General features: G+C 40.9%; 1 pseudogene; it reads right to left on the bottom strand.

Moving 5' to 3' along the window:
* Positions 1–7,068: 7,068 nt before the first annotated feature.
* LOC105496710 (single-stranded DNA-binding protein 2 pseudogene) lies at positions 7,069–8,082 on the bottom strand (annotated as a pseudogene).
* Between the last annotated feature and the right edge of the window lie 1,218 nt (positions 8,083–9,300).

The following is a 9,300-nucleotide window of genomic DNA, read 5'->3' as shown; positions in this document are numbered from 1 at the left end:
AAAGGAAGGAAAGGAAGGAAGCGAAAGAGAGAGAGAGAAAGAAAGAGAAAGAAGGGAAGAGAGAGAGAGGAAGGGAAAGAAAGAAAGAAGGGAGAGAGGGAGGGAGGGACAAGGTTACAAGCAAGCAAGCACACAAGCAAGAAGGAAGGAAGGAAGGAAGGAAGGAAGGAAGGAAGGAAGGAAGGAAGGAAGGAAGGAAGGAAGGGAGGGAGGGAGGGAGGGACAAGGTTACAAGCAATGGAACTTACACTTGCTTAAATAATAAAGCATATTTGAACTGGAAAGTCCAAAGGTAAAACTGGCTTCAAATGAAGTTTGATCTTGCAGCTCAAATGATGTAAAAGAAAGTTTCTTTTTGTCTTTTCACTCTGCTTTTTTCAGGCTTGGCTTCATTCTCAGGTCAAGCCCTGACTATCCTAAGAGGCCTGCTACCCAATCCTTTTGCTTTCATTTCCAGCAAGGAAAAGCAAAAATGTGACCCAGTATTCACAGTAAAAACCCTAAGTCATGTGCCCACCATTTTCCTGATTCCTTAGGCCAGGTAAATGGGATAAACTGATAAGCTTAAACTCGGTTCTGTGTCTCACATTAAAGCTGGAAATTGAATCAATTTCCCTAGAATCACATGGATCTTCAAATGGAAATTAGCTACTGGTAGCTACTGGTAAGGAGGAAATAGATATAATTAACACATGCCCTCCATTTTTATTTAGCTTGGCTGGTAGGTGTTAATAGAAGAAATCAAATAACTCTGTAGATTCACCAATGAAACTTTATGATCTCCATTGTCTGCAGCATTATTACACTAATTACTCTTCCCTCACTCACTTTTCACTCTCTGCAAGGTATTTTTCCTCAGTTTATTAACTCGATCAAGCATTTCTCTTCATAAAAATGAAAAATAAAGGTCACTAAAACCAATGCCCTTTTTTTTTTTTTTTTTTTTTTGAGACGGAGTCTTGCTCTGTTGTCCAGGCTAGAGTGCAGTGGCGTGATCTCAGCTCTCTGCAACCTCTGCTTCCCAGGTTTAAGTGATTCTCCTACTTCAGCCTCCTCAGTAGCTAGGATTACAGATGTGTGCCCCCATGCCCGGCTTATTTTTGTATTTTTAGTAGAGATGAGGTTTCACAATGTTGGCCGGGATGATCTCCAACTTTTGACCTCAGCTGATCCATCCGCCTCAGCCTCCCAAAATGCTGGGATTACAGGCATGAGCCACTGTGCCTGGTCACCAATGCCATTTAACTGCTATCCTGTTTACTTCACCTCACAGCCAAGCCCTTGCATTCTATATACAACGTAAACCATGTTAAAGTGAGACAAAAATAAGATCACTGTGCAACCCACAAAACATTGAACAACCTTCTCTCCCAGCTAATGTAAGTGACTGGTACTTCTTTACTAATCCTTCCTCTAGTCTCCCTTTTCTATAGATAAGATTTATTGAAATACTAAATCATAGAATTGCCTTCACTTTTTGATAGTGAGTAACTCTGTTTCCTCAGACTCTCCCCAAAATTATCCAATGGAAGGTCAAACCCTTTAAATAGGTTCTAACATCTTCTAACTGAAATGCCTCTCAGTTCCCCATGATAAGAGTTTTTCCCATTTACAACAGTAATAAAACCAACTTGTTCAACCAAAGGCGTATTCCCAGTGGTCTTTGGCTAGAGGGCATTTGCAGTCCTCACTGTATTTGTCGCAGTATCCATTTAAATCCATTGAAGTATCCTTCATTTCTCTTTGAATTATTCCAGCATCCTCCAAATGGTTTTCCCTGTCACCAGTCTTATTTTCTCCAGTTGATTCCCAGACTCCTTGCTAAAGTGATCTTTTCAAAACTCAGATCTGATTATGTCACTCATCGCCCCCATATTCCTAAGAATAAGGTCCAGATACAATAACCTGGCCTGTGACATTCTCCTTGATCTAGTTTCTCAGCCACAGCAGTCTTAACAATCACCACCACCTCCCTAACTCCAGTTCCATGCACCAGCCTTGATGAACTTGCTTGCAGCCCTTCCAAAACATTTGTCTGAACTCTAGAATGTCCTTTGGACCTCTCCTGATGCCTAGAAATTTTCATCTAGCTAACTTTTACTTGTTCTTAAAGACTTAACCTCAAGCATTTCTCACTCAAGCATTGAGAAGCCTTCTAGAATATTCCCAGAAGTCACTAGTTTGTGTGTGATACTCACATTGCACTGTATTTACTTATTTGTTTTTGTTATGAGGTTATCAATTTCTTGAGGTCTAGAATTTTGTTATTCATCCCAATGTTCTCTGGCAGCGGACTCTACTCAAAGTTCTTCTCCTGCAATGTTTAAGAACATAAATTGTGATGTGAGACATTCTTCTGCTATTCCCGGAAATGGAAGTGGGGGTTGGGAGTTAGGATGCTTAGGGATTGAGGACTGCTTTGTGGGTGAAGCCCAGAAATAATAAATGTTTTGCAATATACTGGACAGCTCTGCACAAAGAATTATCTCACCCAAAATGCCAATAGTACATCCATTAAGAAACACCATAGGTTTTCAATAAGTGTTTGCTTAGGAATGAATAAATGAATGTAAATGAATAAGTAAAATAAAGTAAAAATGAAAGAATACATTAATGAATAACCAAAAGGGGAAAAGCAGCCTGACCATTTACAGATGAAAGTGTACCCTAAGGAGAGACACCGATGGGAAATTCATGCCTTGAAAACTTAAAATTTTGTCTTCGTTATATTCTTAGCCTTTCCCCCTAGAGCTGTGAGTGCAAGGTGCAATCTGAATTGAAAGAACTAATTAAAGTGAGGTTGGGCGTGGTGGCTTACGCCTGTAATCCCAGCATTTGGAGAGACCAAGGTGGGCGAATCACTTGAGGTCAGGAGTTCGAGACCAGCCTGGCCAACATGGTGCAACTCTGTCTGTACTAAAAATACAAAAATTAGCTAGGCATGGTTGTAGACACCTGTAATCCCAGCTGCTCGGGAGGCTGAGGCATGAGAATCGCTTGAACCCAGTGTGTGGAGGTTGCAGTGAACTGAGATTGTACCACTGCACTCCAGCCTGGTCAACAGAGCAAGACTCTGTCTGAAAACAAACAAACAACAGAACTAATTAAAGTGAAAAGACCACATGACAATATCTGGGGTGGAGGAAAAATCAGGCTATCTCACTGTGAGAGGGGAGGCATTTCTACAAGGCCTCTGAGACCATTTGGCCTATGACATCTACCTCACCATTTTTAAGACAAGACCTTCCAGTTGTGACTTGAATTTGATGTTCAGTCACTTAACCTAAGGCCCATTACTTGAAGTTTATTGTTGCTGCAAATTAAAATCCACAGGGAGCAGACAGGCACTATGGTTTCATTTGCCAGTGTAAGTACAGTGTGACTCACATCCTCCCTTCAGGGGGATCTTAGCTAGATAAAACTTTTCCAGGGCACAACTTTTCCTGGAATAGCTTTGTTATTAAAGACATAGGCACTGAATCAAAAGCTAATTGAATCAAAACTGTGGACAATTTAATCTGGAATTTTAGACCCATTTAGTGCATAAATAATTGACATCGAGTGTCTTTTATGCAAGGATGCCAACTGTCTCTGGGTGCCACAGCAATCATTGCCAGTTTTAAAGACAGTGTTTTAAACTTCTTCAATCTGTTTCCACATCCAGCAACATAAATATTTCAATGTAATGCCAACCCATAAATATTAGCTGATGATCATGATCTAAACTGTATTTCAAAAAATAAGAGGCATCCATTAAAAGGGTTTCAAAATATTTTACTGACACTTTTCAAGGAAATCTTTTTCTAAACTTCTAATTGCACTAGAGAAAATACCAGTAAAGTCTTCTTGTAAGGATGACCTTCATGAAGGACTTCTGTTCATCTTTATTAAATGTAGACCCAACACATCCCCAACTACAAGTGTTCTACTTCCTCATTTCCTATTTAAAAGAAAGGGAAAAAACTCACTTCCTTTTATTTACCATTCTTTTGAGACCTATCAAACAGGTAAACTACTCCATACTGATCTATTAATAGCAACTAATGGCTAGTGAGGCACTGTAATTACCTTTTAGTGATGATGCATTAATTCACTAAATTCATTATTAAATCTAGTACTGGAAATGTTTGCAGGCACTCATAGTAGTTCAAGAGAGAGATATTTGGAAACAGACCAGATCTAAAGCAAGTATTGCCTGGAGTTCTTCAATTTATATTAATGCTGTGGAATATGATTCTGTGAAAGGAAAATAAATTTTGGGACCCCACCCCCTTCTCCCCAAATCACTAAGCCAAAGGCAAAAGTCAAACTAGGAACTGCTTAGGGCAAACCTGCCTTCCATTCTATTCCTAAAGAAGACAGCTACTAAGAGAAAAAGGTACATACCTCTCTCACAAGAAATTTCCTTGTAGAGAAAGGACAGAGAGAACTGTGTCATCTCTCTGCTCACTGAGATAAGTGCATATCTAATTGCCTCCATTGGAAAGGCTAATCAGAAACTCAAAAGAATGCAACCCTTTGTCTCTTTCCTACTTATGACCCGGAAGCCTCCTCCCCACGTTGAGTTGTCCCGCCTTTCCACACAGAACCAAGGTACATCTTATATATATTAATTGATGTCTTGTGTCTCTCTAAAATGTATAAAATCAAGCTGTGCCCCGACCACCTTGGGCACATGTCCTCAGGACTTCCTGAAGCTGTGTCATGGGCATATATTCTTAACTTTGGTAAAATAAGCTTCCTAAATTGACTGAGACCTGTTTCAAATAAAGATCGCTCCTCAGATCTTACTTTCCAGGAAGATGCTATCTCTACCTATAATAAGCGAAGCTGATTAAGACTAGTTGAATGCATATAAGAATTACATTAAATCCCGTTAAACATATCTATTGAGCATATTATATATGTAGACACTCTGTTAGTTAATGCAGAGGATTCAAGAAAAGCAATTTAAAATCTAGTATGGAGAATAAGGTAGATACATAACTATAACTGATGGTAAAGTGAGACACTGTTATAAAAGAGACAACAGGATTGTGGAACTACAAAAAGAGAGAGAGACTACAATCAGTTGAAAGGATCAGGGAAAGCTTCTTTTTTTTTTTTTTTTTTTTTTTTTGAGACGGAGTTTCCCTCTTGTTGCCCAGGCTAGAGTGCAATGGTGCGACCTCGGCTCACTGCAACATCTACCTCCCTGGTTCAGGGATTCTCCTGCCTCAAACTCCCGAGTAGCTGGGATTAAGGCGCCTGCCACCACACCCAGCTAATTGAAAGCTTCTAGTGGAGTTATTTGTGAAAGAACTGAGGGATAAATAGGAACATCTGAAGGGAATCTATTTTTTCCATGATTGCTAATGTAGAGAAAAATTATAAAAGACTTTGAAATGCATCAAAAAGATTGCTGATGACTTCGATAGAAAATTAGGTGGTTTAGCTGGGGTCATTACACCTTTCATTGTCTCTGAGATATTTTACAACTCTGCAAATTGTAGAAAATGAATAGCAGTGCAAATAGCTTTTATTCACAAACATGCAAATTAATTTTGTCAGGTGGAAATACAACTGATTTCTTTACTTCTATTCCTGTAATAAGCAAGTTTTGTATTTATTTATTTATTTAATATAAACTCTCAAATAAGTGATTTTATTCCTGTCCATGATTGCAGACACTTACAAAAACATAACATCTGAGTTCACCTTAAGAGCTCAGCTGGGCATGGTGGCTCATGCCTGTAGTCCCAACTACTCGGGAGGTTGAGGCAGGAGAATCACTTGAACCCAGGAGGCACAGATTGCAGTGTGCCAGATTGTCCCACTGCACTTCAGCCTGGGGGACAGTGAGACTCTGCCAAAAAAAGAAAGAAAGAAAGAAGAAAGAAGGAAAGAAAGAAAGAGAGAGAGAGAGAAAGAAAGAAGGAAGGAAGAAAGAAAGAAAGAAAGAAAGAAAGAAAGAAAGAAAGAAAGAAAGAAAGAAAGAAAGAAAGAAAGAAAGAGAAAGAAAGAGAAAGAAAGAAAGAGGAAAAGAACTTGCATAAAACAGGGATATAGATAGCACAAAATAGTTCAGGGAGGATGCAGAAGCAACTTTTAGTAATTGAAATGTTAACGTGAATACAAGGATGGAATAAATATCCCTACTTATTTCTACCTAAGATGTTAGGTAATAATATTTTACAATGTCCTGAGGGTCAATGCATGTTTGTGCATATGTCCATGTAATACACATAGATAGAGTACATTCTTCTTCCCACACATATACATACAAACATAATTATTTGCAGTTCAGTTTAGGGCAACTTTAATATGCCACTTTGTACTTTTTCTTTTCTTTTCTTTTGGGGTCGGGGACAGAGTCTCACTCTGTCACCAAGGCTGGAGTGCAGTGGTGCGATCTTGGCTCACTGCAATCTCTGCCTTCCAGTTGAAGCGATTTTCATGCTTCAGCCTCCTGACTAGCCGGTACTAGACAGGATCTCACTTTTTTGCCCAGGCTGGTCCTGAACTCCTGGGCTCAAGTAATCCTCCCACCTCAGCCTTTCAAACTGCTGGGATTACAGAGGTGAACCACCAGGCCAGGCCACTTTGCACAGTTTTTCCAATTGTTTGGACCTGCTTTCTTCACACAACAGGGGAGAGGGCTAGAAATCAAAAGGTTGGTTTGGTATGACTGAGAGTCCTTGTGTGTTTTTTTTAATTTTCATGTTACTTTATTTTTGTGAGATGGATTCTCGCTCTGTTGCCCAGGCTGGAATGCAGTGGTGCGATCTGTGCTCATTGCAACCTCTGCCTCCTGGGTTCAAGCGATTCTCCTGCCTCAGCCTCCCGAGTAGCTGGCATTACAGGCATGTGCCACAATGCCTGGCTAACTTTTATATTTTTAGTAGAGACGGGATTTTGCCATGTTTGCCAGGCTGGTATCAAACTCCTGACCTCAAGTGATTCACCCACCTTGGCCTCCCAAAGTGCTGGGATTACAGGTGTGAGCCACCGCACCCAGACTGATTCCTTTGTTTAAATATACGCTGTGGTGAATCATTTTCCTTTGTGGTAATTCTGTGATGGGCTGGCTCACTGTGGTTTACATGAGGGGACTTGGTAATGAATCACACACTCACTGTTATGAAAGGGAGTAACTCTCTGAAAAGGATTTAAAAAATTTTCCCAAATTTTGCCATCATCCCTGAGCCCAGTTATTACTCAGGCTCATTTTATCAGAAGCATTTTTAGAAATACTGTCCATATTTCCTGAGCATAGAGGCCATTCATGTGATGTGACTCCATTCTTCCCAATCTATCCATGGGACCATCTGACCCCGGTCCCACTGGAAAATTAGGTCTGTTAGGTCTAGGACATACTGCATTCATTCATATTTCCAGAGTTGGTTAAATCTGCTAGACCAGACATGACAGGTGTTCCTGTGGACCTTACCTCCTGGAGAGCCCATGTAATTCCCAGGAGATGTTGAGGAGTATGGTACTGAATTGGCATTTGTTGGGTTTGGCCAAGATCTGCCACCCTCCAGACCCATGTTCATTCTAGGCATTGCAGAGCCACCTAAAGCATTCACTGGGCATCTCATTTCTCCTTCATCATTCTGTACTGACAACCAAGGGTCAGACTGTGGCCCTCTGGACACCATTCCTCTTGGAGGAATTGGCCCACCCATACTTAAATGCCCTTGTTGTCAAGTTGGATTCCACAGGGGAGTAATGGCTGACTTCCTAGGACACTTCTAAGTGCCTGTTTAGGTATCCTCAATGGGAACCTTGGACCTCCAGGGTACCGAGGTGACATCAAAGGATAATCATGGATGTTTTTTGTTTCATTTGAGCGTTCACATGTTTCCCTTGTCTCTGGAGCTGCAGAGTGGAGATCCCAAAATACACAACACCAGGAATGTAAAAATCCTGGTGGTTCTCCCAATGTGATTTTTTCCCCCATCTTATCTCTGATAAAAATGTTCGGGGTGATTTCTGAACTCCTACATGGAGCAGATATTCATACACGTAAAGTGCTAACTTCAACAAGGTGTGGCTGTCACATGGGTTAATGCTGCTGTTACTCTTACCTTTGCTGTACATGCTTGTGCTGAGAGTAACTCCCACTGTCATGCACCTGTTACCCCCTCATAGCCTCCCCAGAAACAGCCCTGTCCCCATGGCGACCCATGTAGCCACCTTCACTATTGGCTGCCCCACATCAGCGCCTTTTGCATTTGTTTATACATTTGTTTCCTCATTGTTTATTATATATGAGATATTTTTAATTCTCCTATGAATCAATTGTAGCATGTTACTGCTTCCCTCATTAATTAAAAACTATATAAAATCTTTGACATGTGTGAATTTTATATATGTATAAAAGTTATGATTGTGTCCTACTTTTAAAATTATTCTCTTTTCTTTCTTTTTTTTGAGACGGAGTCTTGCTCTGTCTCCTAGGCTAGAGTGCAGTGGCATGATCCTGGCTCACTGCAACCTCTGCCTCCCGGGTTCAAGTGATTCTCCTGCCTCAGCCTCCTGAGTAGCTAGGATTACAGGCACCCACCACCACACCTGGCTAATTTTTGTATTTTTAGTAGAGACGGGGTTTCACCATCTTGGCCAAGATTGTCTAGAGCTCCTGACCTTGTGAGCCACCCACCTAGGCCTCCCAAAGTGTTGGAATTACAGGTGTGAGCCACCATGCCTAGCCAAAAATTATGTTGTAAGACTAACACATTTCATCTACATATAATTTTGAGTAACTCTTTATTAATATACCTTTTTCATTTTTCCCTTTCTTTGACCACTTTAATTATTTTGTTTTATTTTATTTTTTGAGATGGAGTCTTACTCTGTCACCCAGGCTGGAACGTAGTGGCACGATCTTGGCTCACCGCAACCTCCACCTCCCAGGTTCAAGTGATTCTCCTGCCCGAACCTCCCGAGTAGCTGGGATTACAGGCGCCCGCCACAATGCCTGGCTAATTTTTGTATTTTTAGTAGAGACAAGGTTTCACCATGTTGGCCAGGCTGGTCTTGAACCCCTGACCTCAGGTGATCCCCCCACCTTGGCCTCCCAAAGTACTGGGATTACAGGCATAAGCCACTGTGCCCAGCCTTATTTATTTATTTTTTTTAATTAATTTATTTTTTGAAATGCAGTCTGGCTCTGTGGGCCAGGCTGGAGTGCAGCGTCATAATCTGGGCTCACTGCAACCTCTGCCTCCTGGATTTAAGCAATTCTCCTGCCTCAGCCTCCTGAGTAGCTGGGATTATAGGCATACACCACCAAGCCTGGCTAATTTTTATATTTTT

Source organism: Macaca nemestrina, chromosome 5 (assembly GCF_043159975.1).
Source record: "Macaca nemestrina isolate mMacNem1 chromosome 5, mMacNem.hap1, whole genome shotgun sequence".
In the NCBI taxonomy this organism is placed as follows: domain Eukaryota; kingdom Metazoa; phylum Chordata; class Mammalia; order Primates; family Cercopithecidae; genus Macaca; species Macaca nemestrina.
This window is presented reverse-complemented; position numbering and strand designations above follow the sequence as displayed.